This window comes from Argiope bruennichi, chromosome 1, assembly GCF_947563725.1.
Source record: "Argiope bruennichi chromosome 1, qqArgBrue1.1, whole genome shotgun sequence".
NCBI classification, from domain to species: domain Eukaryota; kingdom Metazoa; phylum Arthropoda; class Arachnida; order Araneae; family Araneidae; genus Argiope; species Argiope bruennichi.
The window spans coordinates 122,116,809-122,139,097 of NC_079151.1; the positions used below are offsets into that span (position 1 = coordinate 122,116,809).

The window sequence follows — 22,289 nt, forward strand, 5'->3', positions numbered from 1 at the left end:
TAATCGGAGAAGGAATAATATATACAATACACTCCCCAGTATCTGGCCTCATGTTGTGGAAGAACTGGCCGGATAACAAAAAAAGCCGAATAGGCCGAAGTTTCATGAATTCATTTCTTTGCCCATCAGTATTAGAAAACAAAGTTTTTATACTAAAATTCACTGTCATAATACATATTCTCACTTCTTATTGGTATTAAGCCCTCCATTTATCCGGTGAATCATAGAAGCAGTTGTCGGTAGCGTGGCAAGTTAAAATAGAAGACTCTGTACAGGTAGTTTATATATGTTCATATACTTCACTGTGCGTTTCAAGAATTTATAAGAGAAAAAGTAAGTTAAAGGATATAACTGTTCATAACGTAAATCGTAGGCATAGTTCTTAAGAAAATTGGCTCAAACTGATTTTAGTTTTCACTGATAAATGATTACACAGATAGGAAAAATAAACCTAAGATAAGTGACAAAGCTTGCAGTTTTTAGGTTTTGAAAATGTCCTTAGATGACTTAATAGATGCCTTACTTTCCCCATGTAATTAATTTCCCCATGTGCCTTACTTTCCCCATGTGTTTTCCCCATTGTGGTTTGATTTGCTGTGGTTTTATTTGGATTGTTTTTTTGCTAGTGCTTTTACTTGTTTTAATCTTGTGATACTAATTTATCTCCAAAAAACCTCAATTTTCTGGGATTTTCGGGTCACGAGGGGTCAGTTTGTTGGACGAAAGTCAGACCCCTCACAGAAAAAATCCCTGGTTTGAATCCTTGCCTGAGGGTGACCCTTGAGAAAGTCTTCAGGCCGGATTCATTTAATCTTTCTTTTTGATTCTTTGGCTGTTAACTTAATATTTATTTCTAATTTTGGTTAAGTTCATTCGTGTTTTAGTTGTAGCAGCATTAGCGCTCTCTAAATACAATGTATATTTTATATTTTATTATATAGATTCAGAAAAATTATATAGATGTTTTTGCACATTGTTTATTTATGGATTGATAGTTTCTTAAGTTAAAGGATATAACTGTTCACATTTTAACATGAATTCTGTAATGCCCAATTTAATTACCGGAAACATAACGTAAATCGTAGGCATAGTTCTTAAGAAAATTGGCTCAAACTGATTTTAGTTTTCACTGATAAATGATTACACAGATAGGAAAAATGAACCTAAGATAAGTGACAAAGCTTGCAGTTTTTAGGTTTTGAAAATGCCCTTAGATGACTTAATAGATGCCTTACTTTCCTCATGTAATTACGAAAAAGAAAATCTTGGTCGGATAGTCACGAACTGAATACTCAGGAAAATACTGTATTTAAATAATGATGTTATGAATTGCAATCACATTTATTATGTACTCCTTTTTAAAAGTCAGAATCCAAATTGAAAATGCCAAATTCTTGGCATGTAACATGAAAAAATGTCTTCAGATGATTATCTTAAACTAAAACGGAAAATAACTTGATAAATGATTCAAATCTTAACTTTAAGAATATTGACAGACTTTCCAACAGAGATAATAGTTGCTATTAAAAAATTTTAAATGTATTATAATACTGAAGCATAATTTTTAGAAAATTTCAGCTCAGAAATATGCCCATTTGAGATCGGCTTATGTTTTATATCTTGCAAACAAATCGTGTGCATATCCTTCTAAAGTGACATATGTCACTTCATCTTGAGATTCAGATTAATTTATGAGGCCTTTAATGTTTTAGATGTTGGTAAAAATTTGATTTGACGCTTTAATTGCAATTAGGACAGTTTTTCTAAATTGAAACATTCTATTTTAAGGTAAAATATCCACCATGGACAGAAAATAAAAATTTTCGAATATTTTCGCCTAATCTAGGACATAACATTAACTAATGCCGATAAGAGACAACACATGATAAGAATTAATAACTGTTACAAAGATTACGATACTGAACTGCCAATTTTTATCGAAAACAGTTAACCAGGTTCTCTGAATAGTAATAGTTGAAAATTCTGCAAAACGTATTCATTAAAATCAAATTTACATAAACTATTCATGATTTTTTACAAAATCATATTTTGTCATCTTGCTTTCTTCTCAATAAATTCAAAGTAAATTTTGATTATTATTAATTATTTTCTTAATTTTATTATAAAATATATAGTCTGCCATGCCATATGCTATCAATCTGAAAATACAAAGAAAATGCAAATGATAACCTCGCTATTTTTTGTTCATTTAAATATATAATTGTTTTTATTTAAGAATGGGTAGTAATTCATTTTTTTAATTAATTAAATACTTCTGAAATAATCAAAAATGTGAAAATTACATGATTGACCTTAAATGTTACGTCAGAATAGTTTGCGGAAATTACATATTGTTACTGTTTACCATTTTAGAAACGTTTTTGTGGGAAAAAAAGGCAGATACGAATCTACGAATGCAGATACTAGATCTACGAAAGGCAGATACGAATGGCAGAATGATAATAGACAAATTTAAACAAATCGTTTTATGAACATTTCAGACTGTTTTATTGAACGTTTCTATAGCTGCAGTTCATTGAACGCTTTCCTAGTATACGGAATTTCAAAATATTATTAGAAACGCTAGAAAGAGGGCACGTCTCATCGACTAAAACACTCAGAGAAAACAAGTTGTGAAAAAGACTCAAGATACAAATACCAGATAGAAAATTTAAAAAAGGGAGAGAATAAACTTAAAAGTTGGCGGACAGATCATTGTTAAGAATTAAAACCACTTAACTGCTTTGCCCGAGTGCCATACGTGCATCGATTTATCGAATTTTGATAGTTGTAATCAAAAAATAAACCATTCATATGAATTATAATTTAATATTAAAATTACTTCGAATACATAGATAAGTCAAGCATTCAATGGATTTCCATTTGAATCAAAATAAGAAAATATTCCCAAAATAGAAGGTGTCATCTTATTAGATAATAAAGAAAATAAAACAGTTAAGGGGTTAGCTAAGGAAATTGATGATCATATCTTCTAAAACTATTATCGCACAAAATTCGTTTTTGCAGTATCCTAAAACTCAATTAAATTGTCTTTTTAATAATATAAATCTGATTACTGTACAATCTTTTTTCTATACTTTTAGTAATTTTTTTTAAAAATTTAACTCACCATCGCAAAACAACAGTTTAATGTTATGTTTAAATTCAAACTCATTTATCAAAACATTCAACCGTCTACTTGGACACTGTTAAAATTTTAAAAAATTGCTTATTTTGGACAAAAATAAGCAATTATTATCCCAAAACAGGATTTCCGCTTCCTTTTTTAATTCGAAATATATATATATATATATATATATATATATATATATATATATATATATATATATATATATATATATATATATATATATATATATATATATATATATATATATATACTCTTTACTTTCTATCCACAATAATTTGTAGCATATTGATTCAATTAAATTTATGTTTTTCGGTCGTATCATATAAAAAGATGAAATTTAAAAAATTGTATTCTATATTAACAATTAATAGCTTAAAAAGTCAAACATTTGGGCAAACGAGCTGGTCGTTAACGGCTGGTATGTATATATTTTCTGTTTTATATTATAAACTTACAACGAAATGGAACCAATAGGACATTTTATTTGAATCTGCAATAATTTTTGCATTTAGAATAATGAATCATAAAATAGAGAACTGAAACTGTCCTGACTGATTAAAACTCTAGACTAATTTCGACAGCAGTAGAAAAGTATTTTTCTCAGTGACAAACTTCGGGAAGGGGTGTAACGTTTTCGTTTCATTTTCCTACAGTCATCAATTAAACAATGGCTCTCTCTGAATCATACTTAATTAGAGCTGCGAAAACATAGAAAATGAATTATTGGAACAAAAATAAGAAAGAAAGCATTTTAATGTGATAATGAAAACAATTATGAATGGTAATGGTATAATGGTTGGAATGCTATTCATATATGGCATCCTATATGAGTAAAAATCGCTCGAAATACTCTACTAGGCAGAACGCTGTATTTGCATCTACCAATTGGCAACAGATGCTCAACATGAAAGAATTTTTCAAACTTTTCATTAATCGAAATTTTATTAACAAATCAAAAATAAATTAATCGAAATTTTTTTATTAAATTTTATTAATAACTGCGAAATATACTATCACACAAAACCCTTTTTTACACCATTTTAAAATTTGCAAAAATTAACTTCTCCATTATATCAATCATATCAATTATATTATATCATTATATTATTAATTATTCATTAATTATATTATATCAATTACCAATCATTTTTTCTCTGTTATGAATTAATTTTAAATATAGTTTTCACCAATATTTTGCAATGCTTTAGATATTGAATTTATATAATTTGCATTACAGCAAAGCTAAACATATTTTTTTATCTCTTTATGTCATCGTTACTGTAAGAAAAAGTAATTTTTTTTAAAAAAAAATAATATAAAAATGGATGAATTAGTCTTAAATTGTTACCATGTTATTACGTTAGAATCTAATTTTTGTTATTACAAAAATTAAATGCCACCTTTAGGACTGTGCGTATTTATAATTAATACAAAAATATAAGTAATAAAATAATGTTTGGATGATTTTAGAAATTATAAATTTATTAGAAATAGTTTAGAATTCAACAAAATTTATTGAAATAAGATAGAGTGAAATTGATATTTAAAACTGAAAAGATATATTCAAAATAATCAGATTCTTTCAGGATCGTTCAGGAAAAATATTTAACAATAAAATAATCATAACATATTTAAAACTAATATTCTCTTTTAATTCTTTGAATAAATCTAGTTAATTTCTATAAAGAACAAAGAAAGAGCTCTCAACGAAATTTCGGAAAGAAATATCTCAAATACAATCTATTCCATCATTCGAAGAAGAAGAAAAAATTTCTCGTCATATATTTCTAACCTTTTTTTAACATCTCATTCCTTTCTTTTTACATTTATCCTTTTGAAACAAACATCTATATAATTAATATTTAAATATAGCCACCGAATTTAATATTACGTTGTTGGAACACCACTTCTTTTGTACCAGCTGTCAAAAACGGACACAAGGATTGGAAAGATCTCATGTCTGTCTCCAACCAGTTTTTCTACTGGTCCCGCCAATTCATTATCAATCCAAATTGTCACCGTTCTCAATATGGAAGTGATTACCAAATCGATTACCAAACTGTCGAATCGGAAAGAGGTTGCGATTGATTCAATCGTACCCGTAGGAATAAGGTGTTGGAAAGAAGAAAAAACAGAAAAAGAAAGAAAGAAAAGCAGAGTAAACGCGATCAATCCATGTCATAAGTGGTCCGAAAGCAGGAAGTGCTTTGGTTGCTCGTCTAGACAGTTAGGAAACGTCTTGTTACTTAGCCATGCAGGCAGGCAAAAGTTTCAACTTTATTACTTGGCTGCTCATTTTCTTTCTTTTCTTTTATTTTTTCGTTGTGTTTTGATACTTTTTTTCTCCTTCTGCGCTGGCGACCGAGCGGGGTCAGCAGAAAACGCGTCTTTCGATTAATTCTCAACGGTCATCTGCGCCGAGAGCTGCCCGGGAAGGATAGATCTGCGCAAGTCTGCTGTCCTGGGAAATGCAAAATTCTGAAAAAGAATCGTTTGGACTGAAATTTGTGTAGCAGGAAATGGTGAGAAATTCATTATTTTGTGTACCAAAAAAACAAATTTTATGCCCATTTGGAATATTAAAATTGAGACTAAATTTTTAGAAAGATTTTTGTGCCATGAGTTTTTGAAAATATGGTTAGATTTTATCTAAATTTCTGCAAGATTCTGAAAAAGATTTGTTTTGGGCAGAAATTTGCAAAGCAGGAAATTGTGATAGATTCATCCTTTTGAATTTAAATAAATAAAGTTTATATGTATTTGTATAATTAAAACTTGGACAAAATTTTTAGTCGTATTTCTGAGCCGCGAGCCTTTGAAAATATGGCTGTTTTGTCTTAGTTTTAACTAAGTTACATTCAAAAATAGTTATGTTTTTGAATATTTGCATAAAAAATAGTGGGGAAAAAACATTTATGAAACCAAAATATACCAGCTAGGTAGCAATTTTTTAAAAAATTTAAAAAAAAGGGCATTTTTTTTTTTTTTGGCTAAAAGGAGATATAAAACAAAAATATTCAGTTTAGAGGTTTATCTAATGATTTGTTTAAAATTTTGCAGAGAGCTTAAGAAATATATAATCTAGTTCCTGAATTAAAAAATAAGCTGTATGTCCATCCATTCTTTAAATATTGGGGTTCGACTGTTTGTATAATATGAAATTTCTTAATTTTTTTTTTTTTACATTGTGACTATTATTAATTATTAACAAATATTAACAATATATTAAGAAATATTAACAACTATTAATTATTTCTAAATGAATAGATTACTTATTCTCTAGTTCAGGAACTGCAGAACATTTCGAAGAATTATTATACCAAATTTGAAAAAAAATATGCATTAGATTTTAAGTAGTGAGGAGTTTCGTACGAAAATTCTATCAAAGATTAGAGTTTGAGGAAATGGCATCTAAAGATACAAAATAGCAAAACGTATGCAAATGCAAATATAAAAATCAGTAAAATCTTCCCAAACTTATATTCTGAAACAATAGACTTAGAAACAAAATTCTAAAGAAACCCATTCAAACATTAAAAATATTAAATTAAAAAAAAATCATAATTTCGCGTAAAAACGACTTTCAATTTAGTCACCTATTTTAAATACACAACAATCTAGATTTAATCATTAACTAAATTTTTTTTCAGTGTATGTGCCTGCATTATTAATAATTTTAAACACCTTACATCAAGAGTAACGGGAAATCAATTTCAAAGTCGAGAAAACTGCCATCGAATAAAATTCCAAATAATTCAAAATAATAAAATGATTTAACAAAACGCCTCCGGCAACTAACTGATTCACTGTTATTGGAGGTAGCTAAAAATTTTCATTAATTATCTTTTGTAGCTTAAACTGAATGGCCTCAAAAATATTTTTTAAATTTCCAATTCTGATTGCCCCTATAACACTTTTAGAAATTTCATACCGTTCTATTCGTTGTGCTTACATGTGCATTTTCCTAATTTTCTGTCAACATATTTTTATACCCAATTAATTCACAGAAAATAAGAATAGTATAAAAATGAATGCTTTAAAAATATTCACCACTTTTTGATTTTGAAATTAAAATCTAATTTTTGATGCAACAAAAGTTTAAAGGTATTATTAAAAGCATGCCTTGTACTGATACTTACTAATATGGGAAAATACGCTGATTTTTCATATCTGGATTATCAACAATGGAAAGAATGGAATTTTTGTTGCATCAATGAAAAAGATTTAAGTTCCACTTCAACAATGAAATACATTGCTCCTGAATATCTTAAAATAGTTTTTTAAAAATTATTAAAGAATTGAAAAAGATTGTACGGAAAAAAATCGGTATCATTGAAAAGATAATTTTTTTGAATGTTAGGGTGAAGTAAAAATTATTTGTGTTATATTTTCGAAAGTTATGGCGGAGAACTCAAATTTTCCGAGTTTAATTGCTCCGAGGTGCATATTTACAACTTCAAAAGTATATTTAGTATATCAAGTTCTGTAGTTCTAGGTCTGTGTATAGGCGTCTAACATGTCCGCCAACAAACACACACCTATTCATTTTTATTATATATAAAGGTTAGATACATGCAAGCGCATTTATTTTCAAACAATTTCTTTAACGAGGCGAAAATTTTACATTAGCATGGCGAATTTTATTGGATTTTGTAAATTGTGACATACATGATGAAAAAAAATCGTTCAAAACACTCTACAGAACAGGAAGTATGTTGAATTAGAGCTACCAAATTCGGCATGTAGTTACTTCTCGGACTGAAGGCGCTCACTAATAGAGTGTTTTCCGAAATTTAAACTTAATTTTCAATAAGAAATTTATCAAATATTGGAATTTTTCTTCTGTAACTCTCCGGAATATACTTTTGCCCAATGAATAAATTTTTACACCATTATAAGTTTATAAAATAAGTTAGTGAGTTATATCAATTGTATTATTTCATTTTTTTTCTAATTTAAAATAATAAACTTGTAAATTTATCTTCTACAATTAGTTCGATTTATATTGACGCGCGTTGCGACAATGCTAAAATACATTTATTGTGTACACATTATTTTTGCAATATAGTTGGCAGCAAATTTTTAAGGCAAATTTTAAGCAATAAAATGAAGGCAAGAGCAAACTATGATCGTGCTGCGATAATTGTAATTAGAATTTTATTACTTTTTAAAAAATTTATTAAAAATGAACCTTTGCTTAGAGAAATTATATTTCAAAATCTGTGAAGTTTTTTTTTTTAATATTTCAAAAAAAAATTGGCTATGATTAATTTGCTTTTCGGAATTTTTCTGTGGACGCATTGCTGTATTTTTATTTTGCTTTTCTTGTGGTTGAAATTCCTCAGATCGACAAGGCATTTAGTTATTGAAGTTTGCATATTAAGAAGCGTTGAAATTGAGAAAATAATTATTGAAATAGCAAGAATTTCACTAAATTTTGTCTATGTTTTAACAAGTCATTAAAAATAAATCTTTAAAAATTGGAAGGCTTTTTGACCCAAAATTTCATATCTATTTTTCTTTAAAGATAATTCTGCTTTTGGTATTCTTTATTCTTATTATTATAAAAGAAAAATCTTTAAAAATTGGAAAACTTTTTAATCCTAAATTTCATATCTATTTTTCCTTAACGATAATTCTGCTTTTGGTATTCTTTATTCTTATTATTATAAAAGAAAAATCTTTAAAAATTGGAAAACTTTTTAATCCTAAATTTCATATCTATTTTTTCTTAACGATAATTCTGCTTTTGGTATTCTTTATTCTTATTATTATAAAAGAAAAATCTTTAAAAATTGGAAAACTTTTTAATCCTAAATTTCATATCTATTTTCCTTAACGATAATTCTGCTTTTGGTATTCTTTATTCTTATTATTATAAAAGAAAAATCTTTAAAAATTGGAAAACTTTTTAATCCTAAATTTCATATCTATTTTTCCTTAACGATAATTCTGCTTTTGGTATTCTTTATTCTTATTATTATAAAAGAAAAATCTTTAAAAATTGGAAAACTTTTTAATCCTAAATTTCATATCTATTTTTCCTTAACGATAATTCTGCTTTTGCTATTCTTTATTCTTATTATTATAAAAGAAAAATCTTTAAAAATTGGAAAACTTTTTAATCCAAAATTTCATATCTATTTTTCCTTAACGATAATTCTGCTTTTGGTATTCTTTATTCTTATTATTATAAAAGAAAAATCTTTAAAAATTGGAAAACTTTTTAATCCTAAATTTCATATCTATTTTTCCTTAACGATAATTCTGCTTTTGGTATTCTTTATTCTTTTCATCATAGGTCGAAATATACTGTTCCGAATATAAAATCGTTTGCGCTTCCATAAAAAAAAATCATAGACAATAAATAATTTTTTTAACTTTATATGTCTAAAGCTTAAGCTGCGTTACAAATGTATTGATGTAATGTAAGCAGTTAAAAGTTTCCACTTTTTTGGTTTGATTTTACATTCTTTATTGATGAACTAAAATATATTAAAAAGTGGATTAACATTACTTTTTTACATTGCATTGCATAAAAAAAATGTATTGGAAATTTCTCATTACCACATGCATTTAATATAATAGAAAACTACAAAAAAAAAAATCTTTGATTTCATAGAAGGAAACGAATGAAATTTTGGATGCGAGATAATATTGATGTCAAGATATTAATTCGAGAATGTTGTACGAAACAACAAATCGCTTTGACCTTTGTGATTACAGTATTAAAATTTCGAAAATTTTAAATGAAGACACATTTTTTTTATATATATAGGTATGATTTAGATAGGTATTTTATGATAGATATATATGTATAGGTCTTTTATATATAAGTGCATTTTTTATATATAGGTATGACATTTTAACATGAATATTTTCCTTATTCTTTGCATTGCAGACAAAAATAAATAGCAGATCTCTAAGACCGAATGTGAATTAAGATCGTGAACAAAGGAATCTAAATAACTGTTATAGCTGCACAACATTTCAGTTGTTTTTGCTGCAAGGTATAAATACTTGCAGAAAAAGAAGTTTTACCTTGATAATGCCAACTTTACCCAATGATGCCTTGAAAGGGGTAAATTATGAAAATCAAATATCCTCGCTCATAAATATATATAGACAGAATATACAATACAATATATTATTATATAAGAACTCGTTAAAAACATTCATTTTGTGTTCGACACACTTACAGTATTTAAGATTCATTTATAATAAAATGAGCAAATTGATTATGTTTTTCTGATAAAAAATTAATTTTTTATAATAAGTTATTATTTATTAAAATTAATTTTAATTAATTTTTAATTTATTTTTTATTAAAAGTAATTTTTTTAATATGTAAGAAAAGTTCAATATTCGTAAAAGTCACTCATTGCCATTTAATTTGACGTAATTTTGTTCTAGAGTATTCTAGAAAAAAAATTTGTTCTAGAATTCTCTAGAAAAGAATTTGTTCTAGAATTCTCTAGAAAAGAATTTGTTCTAGAAAAACTAAAGAGAAATACAAACTTCTAGTCTGAAATACTATAGTATGATAGCGTTTTAGACTTGATAGTTTCTCCCTTAATTAATTTTAAAATTACTTCTAATTATATGGCAACGATGAAACTCACGAGGAGGTTATCAATCGGAAACATTCTAATCTTATAATGTTTTAGGTTTGATAACTTTACCTTTATTTAATTTTAAAATTTATTTCTAATTATATGGCAACAGCAATGTACTCACACAAAAAATATGTTAAAATACCCAGTATACAAGAGTCTAAATTCATAATAATTCAGTTACTAATACAGCGTTAAATGTAAAATGCATTTAAACACAATGAAAAAATATTATTGAAATTACCAAAAAAATTGTGCTAAAATAAAAGAGCAAAACAGTGAAAGACTTATTTTTTGAATTTCAAAATGATGTAAAAATTGTTTTTGGTGTAATAATATGCTATAAAGTTATTAAAAATAAAAATTACAATTTATTATTGATTTTTAATTAAAAATCTAATTAAAACTTTAAACAACTCTTTCTCAGAGAACATCTCCTACCCCAAAATCAACTATGCGCCAATTTCGTATGTTATCCTGCAGGGCATTTTGAACGATTCTCCCATCACACATGTTGCATGACTCAGTTTATAGATAATATGCTAGAGTATATATATTATAATGCTAAAATATTCATTTGTAAATATAAAAATATGACAGAACACAAACGTGCTCAGCTATTTTTCAAAGCAAATTATCTCATTATTAATTGCATGTTTTTCAATGAACTGAAAGTGGCTCAACTGTATAGAAAATTTAACATAGACACAGTTTGCAGAACCGAACTGAAACCCATTAAATGCTAATTATTTCGAGTGGATTGAGCCAGTGGATGTTACTATCTCTTGAAACCTTTGAAATTTTCAAAATAAAGCTTCCTTGAGCGATTTCCCAACACCAGGGCAAATTCCGAGATCACGTCATTACTGAAAGACGGAATCTAATCGAAGCTAATTAATGCTTTTACAATTGGATCTCGATTATGTAGGTCTCTATCAATCGAGGTCCCTCTTAAACTTGCCAGTACTAGAAAATCTAAAAGTGGTTACATTTTTAATATAAAGCTGTCGAATATTCCAGAAAATGATGTAAAAGTTGGGAAGGATGTCGATTTTCAAAACGAGGTCTTAAAAATTCACTGTGGGAATCTTTTATAATGATTAAATTAGATTTACTATCATAATATAATATAATTTCAAAACTATGAATCGGGTATATACAACATGATAACGAATTTCACAAACCAATTAAATATCCAGCGAAATTAATGCTATACATTAATTCCCGAAAGTTTTTCCAGGTTAGTTTAATTTTTTCTTTTGAATAATTTATTGCCTACAAAGTAACTCCGTGGAATGGTAGATAATTTTATAAAACTTTTGAATTTTTAAAATCATATAAATTTACTGAATTAGTAAGAACTAAAGAAATTTTCATCATTCATTTCATTTCATTCATCAAAATAATGAATTGAGGATAAAATATATCAAATTCCAAGAATCAAACTAAAAAAGGATCACAGCAAAACAAAACAATCCAGTATCATTTACCAAAGACAACTAATTTTAATGCAAATAATTTATAATATGTAAAAAATGTGCTTGTATTGAAATTATAATTTTGGTTTCACAGCTAAATGTTTCTGTTAGAATTTAAGTTAAAGAAAGCTTGAAAGCGTTGATTTCTTTATTATAAATATGTGATTGAAAAATTTCTCTCATCTTGCTCATCAATGCAGTTACCAGTGTTTTATCAGAAAAATTCTCATTTTTGATGACTGGATTTCCATAATCTGATTTTCCTCCTGTCCATAACTAGAAAAAATTTACTCGAGGATAATATCAGATTCTCCAGTTTTCTGAGTTCTATAAACAATTATCTTATATAATTAGGGATTTTCAGCTTCGTTTATATGGAAAGCAAATACATTGGGGACCCTAATCAACAGTCGAATTTGTTGATTTCTCAAAATGTCGGCATAACCGTGCGAAACGTTTTTTGAATATAAAATTTTTGAAACATTTTTGAGAATATAAAAACAAGTCTCAGTAAAGTTTTTTTTTTTTTTTTTTTGTAAATACAACTTTAATGTATGATGCAAAAATAAATTTGTATTATGAAAAAATAGCAATTTCTTAAAGTTTTCTGAGGCCTTTTGAATTCTCTTGTGAATCTGGTTTCATATTCTCAACAATGTGCGATTTAAAATGTTTCACGTGCTTGTACTCATGTTTTGAGATATCAATTAGTTGGACTTGTTTATTAAGTTCTCCAATATATTCTTAATAATATATGGTACAAAGGACCTACAATTAAAATGCAATATCGGAACGAGGGCAAAATATTAGGGCTACCGAGATTGCAACTTTTGGAACTTACCTCTAAAAGTATACTAACGGATCCCTTTTTGAATGTTGAGAGGAAATATAACTAGAGCTAAGTATCTTCTAAAAAGCCAGTCCACAATAGTGGGGAAGTGTGTCATATATCATGTTATTCATGCATTTTCTTTCCCTTATAGGTATTAGTAATACATATTTAATGAATCTCTTGTTAAAATATAATTCTTATCGTAAAACAGACCGCGATTGAATGATATTATGAGTTCCTCCTCGAGGGATCTTATATTTGTGCTACTTTAACCTAAGCAAATTAGATAATATTTATATTCGTGCTCTTATACCTTGCCCAATATCTTTTGGCAGGCCTCAGACGTACTGTAAAATTTTCAATACAGTTTATAGTTTAGTATTCTTGTGGCTTTATGGTTTTGGTTACTAGGGAGCACTGTAATTGCCAAACAATTCGAATTCGAGATTTTGCATATCTCTATGTTTCAGACCTTCAGGAGTCATAAAACACATTTTCGAATTAAGTTTGTCTTTTTGTGAACGCAATAACTTAAAACATCTCTGAATCAGACAGATAAATTTTAGTATAAGGTCTTTACTTCATATTTGTAAATATCTGTCAAATTTCCTTCCTGTAATCCACACACATTGTCACAGAGCATTGCAGTTAATTCTTCATCTTTTCTTATTTGCGACATTTTTTAAATTAATATTAACAAGAAAAATTATTGTTATTGGGCTGCAGATGACTCTAAATCTTCCCTTATTTATAAATGAAGAAAGTGAATTGATGAATGTGTTAATACAAATGCGTGACCGTTCAGAAAGCAGGAAAACAGATGCCTCTAAATGGCCCTGATCTTGACGAAATTTTCTAGCATCTTTCAACTTTCCTCCTTCTTCCCGCATAAAATTAGGAATCTTGGGTAAGAATGCAAATGCCATCATGACATTAGCAAATAATAGTTTTGAAATATAGATTCTTAGCGTGAATTTAACATTTTTACTGAATTTATCGAGAGATGACTCTAAATCTTCCCTTATTTATAAATGAAGAAAGTAAATTGATGAATGTGTTAATACAAATTCGTGACCGTTCAGAAAGCAGGAAAACAGATGCCTCTAAATGGCCCTGATCTTGACGAAATTTTCTAACATCTTTCAACTTTCCTCCTTCTTCCCGCATAAAATTAGGAATCTTGGGTAAGAATGCAAATGCCATCATGACATTAGCAAATAATAGTTTTGAAATATAGATTCTTAGCGTGAATTTAACATTTTTACTGAATTTATCGAGATATGACTCTAAATCTTCCCTTATTTATAAATGAAGAAAGTAAATTGATGAATGTGTTAATACAAATGCGTGACCGTTCAGAAAGCAGGAAAACAGATGCCTCTAAATGGCCCTGATCTTGACGAAATTTTCTAACATCTTTCAACTTTCCTCCTTCTTCCCGCATAAAATTAGGAATCTTGGGTAAGAATGCAAATGCCATCATGACATTAGCAAATAATAGTTTTGAAATATAGATTTTTAGCGTGAATTTAACATTTTTACTGAATTTATCGAGATATGACTCTAAATCTTCCCTTATTTATAAATGAAGAAAGTAAATTGATGAATGTGTTAATACAAATGCGTGACCGTTCAGAAAGCAGGAAAACAGATGCCTCTAAATGGCCCTGATCTTGACGAAATTTTCTAGCATCTTTCAACTTTCCTCCTTCTTCCCGCATAAAATTAGGAATCTTGGGTAAGAATGCAAATGCCATCATGACATTAGCAAATAATAGTTTTGAAATATAGATTCTTAGCGTGAATTTAACATTTTTACTGAATTTATCGAGAGATGACTCTAAATCTTCCCTTATTTATAAATGAAGAAAGTAAATTGATGAATGTGTTAATACAAATGCGTGACCGTTCAGAAAGCAGGAAAACAGATGCCTCTAAATGGCCCTGATCTTGACGAAATTTTCTAACATCTTTCAACTTTCCTCCTTCTTCCCGCATAAAATTAGGAATCTTGGGTAAGAATGCAAATGCCATCATGACATTAGCAAATAATAGTTTTGAAATATAGATTTTTAGCGTGAATTTAACATTTTTACTGAATTTATCGAGAGATTATATATTTTGAACCATTTTTGCCCAACGAATGAAGCCAAAATTTGACATGAAACTACAATTGTAATCATAAAATAAAATACTGAATATCATTGATTTAACTTTTTTTCATTTATGAATTATTTCCTTTACATAATGCGAAAGCACAAACCAACAGATAGTTAATTCTCTAACAAATTTGACTTAAAATTTTATACGAATCAATATTTAGATGATAAAACTATATACCTAATATTATTTACCTAGCCTTTTGTATTTTAGAATTATAGAACAACCAGACAAATAGACCTGTGAGTGGATATTATTCAAAATTTGTTATAAATATACAAGTTCGATCGTAAGTCTACGTATCGAACTTCATCAATCTAGCTCTATTTGAATTTTGGTGTTCATTGACACAAAGGCAGACAAAATGTCAAAAATATGTTTTTTGGTGTCAAGGAAGTAGAGAAGTGAAGTCAATAGAGATAAGCTAAAAGTTCGCATTCGAATTTTTTCTCGATTACCATCATATTTTTTCCTTGCAAACTCTGATTATGAAAAAGTAATAATTCAAAAAGATAATATTTTGAACTAATTATATGCTCAAACCAGAGACTGGAAGTGATTTCAAAATAAAATATTTTTGTGCGCACATTAAAAAATATATACAATTTTTTTTTAATTATTCTTTAGTTGAAAACTATGCAACCTATAAAGACACAACAGCTTTTAAAATATTGAAATCGCATTAAACAAACAAAAAAAATTCGGATTCAGTTTTTAATTTCTTGTATACACTTTATACAAAGAGAAAGTATTGCAGTCGTCAAAAATTTCGAACTCAAGATTTTGACAAGTTTCCACATTTCAGACCATCTTGAGTTCAAAAATTCGAGTTTTGGGGAATTATGTCTATCTATATGCCTATGAATGCGATAACTCAAAACCGCTTTGATCTAGACGAATTAAATTTGGTATATAAACTTCAAACCAAATTTATAGATTTCTATCAAATTTAGAACGAATTCCAGTTCAGGGAAATCTGTCTGTCCCATGTTTAAACATACGTTAATTCAGTGCGGAGAGAATTTGTTGGATAAATTTGGTGCATTGATTTAGCATTGAAAATGTAGATATGTATTGGATTTGTAAACAAATTCATCTAGATGGTCGACTGTTTGTTGGTCTATATTTTCACAAGCAATTATAATGCAATCAAAGCAGTAATAACTCAAAAAATTAATGATTAAATGAATGAAATTTGGTATGGGATTTTGTGACCAATTGTAGTTCTGTGTCGAAGTTTACCTCCAATCAATCTGAAAAAAAGATATTCAAAATACGCAATAGGTTTTCTGGTATTTGCGTATTAACAATTCATTAATATCCCAAAAAGAAAAAAAAGAAAAGAAAGAGGAGAAAAGGAGAGAAAAGGAAAGGAGGTTGGGGAGAAGAAGAAGGGCCCAAAAGAAAGAAAAGAAAAGAAGAAAAAAAATCGGGATGTGTGAAAAAAAAAAGAATTTTCTACACACCCTAAAAGAAAGTGTGGAAAAGATTGCACACTTATAGGCTCTTTCATAACTATTGTTTACCAATAGCATGTTGTTGATATTGCGTTCTGAAGTGAAGCGTATTAGTAAATAAACAAGAAAATTTCGAGAAAACTATTCCCGCTGGGGTTTTCTAATAATTTTTTCAGCAAATTCAAACACTTTGAGATATATCTATGACATTTATATAAAACTTTTATGAATAAATCCCGTCTTGGAGACCTATGGACACCTGACGATCTCCTTTCGTAGATACATAGTTTTCGAAAGAAAGGATTTTAATGGATGATAAACGCCTATAATAAAATCGCATTAATTTTTCAAGAATAAATACAACATAAGGAATTAAAAGCTGTAATTTCTTGAACTTTACAGTTCTTTATCAGACCAAAACTTTAAAAAGGCGAATCTCAGAATGAATGAATCAAAAAAAGGAACAGTCAAACTGAAAATATGAATTATATCTGCAACAAAAGAGAGTAAGGATTTATATTTTATATTATCTGAAACTCATGAATGCGAAAGCATGTTCACAGTTCCAAACAAATGTGCATCCACCCATCTTTGAGATAGACAAAGAGAAAGAGAAATGTCTACCCAACCAGTGTTCCTCGAACACGATTTTCAACTTTTGCATGTTAATCATTGATCTGAATGTTTCTGTGCTATAATCACCTCCTCTTTTGTTTCTGGGCAGCATTCGAACAAAAGAAACATCTAGAAACCTTTAGGTCTTTTCGACATTTGCGCGCGTCCATAAGCGTTTGAGTACACACCTGCTCGGAGCTTAGCTGATCAACGCCTTTTTTATTATTTCTTACTTTAAAATCCTTTCAATTTAACACCTGCGCTCGTCCTGACCTATATTGTTCGCGAGCGAGCTTTGCTTTGCCTTTGAAGTCAGCCAGATTCTCCCATTGTAAAAATCCGCCTTATTTGTTTCTTGCTTTTTCAGCGAGATCTTTAAAGGATCTGGCCTTGAAGTCAGTGTGCGATGACAGATTTGGAAAAAAAGAACGAAAAAGAGAGTGGGGGGTCATTTCAATTTACGGCTGATTAACTCTCTGGAAGTATTGAAGAAGAAGTGGAAAGAAAAAAACGATTAATCGTTTGGAAACATTGGTGAGAATGAAAGGTAAAAACACATTTGATTTCGAACAATGGCATATTAGCCGTTCTTTTTCTTTTTTTGCCCCCACCCCACCTCCTTTCGCCAGTGTTGTGTGGTATTATTCTACGGTTCGCTAAGGGTTAAAAAAAGTCCAAAGGAATCAACCGAGCATAATAGGTTCTTTCTTGTTAAGAATAACGAGCAATCATTTTTAAAGTCCTTTTCTACGGTTATTATTTTTTCAAATGCGCACTCAATTGAAAATAACACAGACGAAGATTTTAAAAATAATCGTTGGTTTTATTCCACAAAAATTCTGAAGCCTAATTAAATTTGTGTTAAACAAGAGAAATGAAGGGTATTTAGGGAAGGTCTGTTCTTAGGGTAATAGCTCTTATCAAAAATTTTAAACTGGAGTTTAAATTTTTGGCTCGAAATGCTTTAGGATTAATTCCCTAACTTTTATTTTATTTTGGAATTTACTTTCACTAATACAACAGTGATAATGCTCGAATGTATCTATAATCTTCCCAAGGTACATCTATAGAAATGCAATGACTAAAGCAATGAAAAGGATTGTTGTTAAATATACTTTAAAATCTTTATTTAAATTTATTGAAGTCAGAGAAAAGATTTATAGCAATAAAATTAATATCACTAAACAACTTATTTTGTGAATTTTTAAATGATACCAAATGGTTTTGATATTATAATCTGATTTCTAATGATTATTTCAGCACTAATTCACTCGTAAATATTTGAGGATTGACATCAAAATTGCAATTAATTTCTTTATTCAAATTTTCAATTAATATAATTTGCAATTCAAATTTCCAATTAGTATGATTTGAAATTGATATTTCTAATTAAAATATAATTAAAAATTTTGAAAAATTGATCACTGCTATTGAAAAAGTAATTACGCGTCAAACATGGCAGCTCTAGATCCAATGATTTGCATTTTACAATGTTTTAAGCAATTTTTTCGTGATTCATGTCCACTTACACAATTTTCAGATACTATGCTAACCTATATACATCATTATGTTGAAACTTATCATCAAGGCGTATCTTTATGCATTTAACCTACAACATTCTTAAGTCCATACATATCTTTTAACTCTTCGTTCGCCACAATTGTTTCCATCCTTAAGTGTACTAGTATAATGCATCATAGGGATATAAATTATATTTTATGCTAGAAAAATTAGAATTCGATAATTGTTCCTTTATAGCTAGAAACATTACTATTAATTATTGTTGGTAACTGTTAATTACTATTAATTATTGTAATGTGGACCTTGACTAAGATGGTGAATACCTTGATTGTTATTGGTGAACAATAGTTAGAATGTATTTATAAATCTATCGTGAATCCAGCATTTCAGTTGAATCTATCATGTGATCTTTGGCTATAAATTTCTGGCTTGCGCTTAATATACAAGTACCCGGAAATCGAATACATATTTTAGTGACATTTTTTTCTGTCCTAAGAATTAAAAACTTTGATTATTCATTTTAAAGTAAATTACTATATTGATTTAATTGAGATAACTTTGATTATTATTATTAATTGGATGTCACAGTAACTTATCTTCGAATGCTTCTAAAATTGGTTGTGAAACATTTGTAAAATTGACTTTCACATTCAAATCGAATTTCATTCGATTTCCTCGATTAGAATATTTCTGAATTTTGAAACGATAGTTATGATTCTTATTTGTTGCATTAAAATTATTATAACTCTGTAATTAAATTATTAATATCAATGATAATAGTTATGTAAGTCTAATTATTAAAACTGTTACATTTTCAGAAATTTGTAATTATTAAAAAATGTACATTTTTTTAGAAATTTTTATTATAAAAATCTCAAAAACTACATAAAAATACTATACATGTTACAGTAATATCAAAATTTATGTTGTTATGAATCAATTAAACTGATAGTTACATGCCGCTTAAAGGTATATTCTTGTTCTTTGTACTTATCGATTACATTTATTATCGATTACATCGATTATTATCGATTACATCGATTATTATCGATTACATCATTTTAAAGTGTATTATTTCTATTCTTCGGCGAAAAAAAAAATCAGGTAAATCCTTAAAATGCTATTTTGACAAATACATAGCTCGTGCTTTTTTAGCGATGCCAAAACAATATAACTTATAATTAAAATCTGATAAGAACATCATTTGTGTAGTTAGATTGATTCTGCAGAAATTAGGTATTTATAACAACATTCACAGTTCGTTAAAAACCCAATCCAGAGTTTTTACAAAACAAAAAGTTGACATAAATTAATAATAATACATTTCATTTAACTGAAAACAATGTGATCTTTTATCATAAACATATACAACATTATTCTGGGTACTCATAAAACAAGTACACATACAAATATAACTACTTACAACTGAAAACAATGTGATCTTTTATCATAAACATATACAACATTATTCTGGGTACTCATAAAACAAGTACACATACAAATATAACTACTTACAACTGAAAACAATGTGATCTTTTATCATAAACATATACAACATTATTCTGGGTACTCATAAAACAAGTACACATACAAATATAACTACTTACAAGATACATTATTATTTTTATATTCACTTTCTTTTTTATTTCAGGAACGTGGTGCCTATAAGTTCAAGGTGGTTCGAACGTAAATGTCTCTGTCCATTTCCAGCGCTGAATTGTCACACAGGCACCTGACTAGGGACATGGCAACTTTAGAGGGTTCTGCTTCCAATTCGAAAGTTCTTCCAAAACAATTCCAAAAGTTTTTTTAAGAATTCTATTCTAAAGCTATTTATTTAGCCCATTCCAAAGCTATTTATGCGTTCTATTTTTTAGGTTTTTATTCCAAGATTTTTTTATGTATTATTTTCCCAATAATTCAGTTTCGCGTTTTCACTTAATTTACAAGAGAGGTGTGCTCGAATTTATTCACACTGCAATCAAATATGACCTAAATTTAAAAACATTATTCTTAAGATTTTTTTTCTTCAAATTTTTAAATTTATTTGCAAATTATTTTTTTCCAATTTGTTTTGAAGTTGGTTGACTCGCTCACTTGCCAATAGGCAATGAATGATTGCTGACTGGGCAGCTGTCTAGGACAAGTGGACTATAGGAAGGTACCACAGGTAGACGGATAAAAACATATTATTAGGCCTAGTTGACATATAAATAAATATATAAATAGAGCAATATAAAATATTACTGTAATCTAAACATTTTGTGAAGTATAATTATTCAGGTTCCTATTTGTTTCGTTACGGAGATTTTGTTTTAGTAGTATTTACATATATTGAACATCTGCGCACAAAATATTGTGCGCAGATGTCAAACGCGCACAAATATATAATCGCGCACAAATATATAAACGCGCACAAATATATAACAAATATATATATCAAACATGGATTCTGCTTAATCACGAATCATACCAAATAAGTAAAAATATTAAGACATTAATTTTCATAAAATTATTTGATTAAAAATTAATCTAAAATAAATCATTAAAATGTTGATTAATTAAAATTGTGTTAAAATGTGCAACTAAATTGACCTATATATACAAAAGGGGAAGAGGGGATCTTAATGCACATTACCAGGGCTGCAAAATGCCTGCCCAAATTCCTCATTGCCAGCAGCTCTGTCAAGCTTTATATCGTAAGAATGTGCTAAAGTGAATGTATATTTAGAATGTATTAAAAATCCATTATTCTTATATTCAAATGAATTAAAATCCGATATTCTTGTATTCAAATGAATTAAAATCCGATATTCTTGTATTCAAATATATCTAAATTCATTATTCTTGTATTTAAAGGTATTAAAATCCAATATTCTTGTATTTAAATGTATTAAAATCCTATATTCTTGTATTCAAATGTATTAAAATCCCTTATTCTTGTATTCAAATGTATTAAAATCCATTATTCTTGTATTCAAATGTATTAAAATCCACCATTCTTGTATTTAAATGCATTAAAATCAATCATTATTTTAAACTATCTTATCTAAAATTATTTTTGGGTTTAAATTTATTTATTATACACTAGATAGTATGAGATCTAGTGTATAAGAAATAGTATATACACTAGATAACCAACTTTCTAAAAATGATTTAAAATTAAATGCATTTTTATTTTAAAAAACATTTATTTTTCAAAAATAATATTGCTATATTTATTACTTTCGTGCAAGAAGTTGGAGAGAAGGAAGACAGATTCCAAAATAATTTTGGCTTACAAGGGGCTTAATTTGATCCCATTGGTTCCATGAAAAGAAAGTTAGAGAAAAAATAAGAAAGAAAATTCGGCCTGTACTTTTATTTTATAACTTTACACCTCTCCCCACTTTATATAAATTAATAGAAATGACATTTGGTTATGTATTAAAATTATTACAATCTATTGATCGTCCTCCAATT

General features: G+C 28.0%; 1 long non-coding RNA gene across 1 annotated transcript; it reads left to right on the forward strand.

The window, feature by feature from the left end:
- The first annotated feature begins 5,394 nt into the window (after nucleotides 1-5,394).
- LOC129986940 (uncharacterized) lies at nucleotides 5,395-21,716 on the forward strand. Its single transcript, XR_008785569.1, has 3 exons — nucleotides 5,395-5,673; nucleotides 17,674-17,853; nucleotides 20,479-21,716. It is a non-coding gene; the product is annotated as an uncharacterized LOC129986940 (long non-coding RNA).
- Nucleotides 21,717-22,289: the final 573 nt, after the last annotated feature.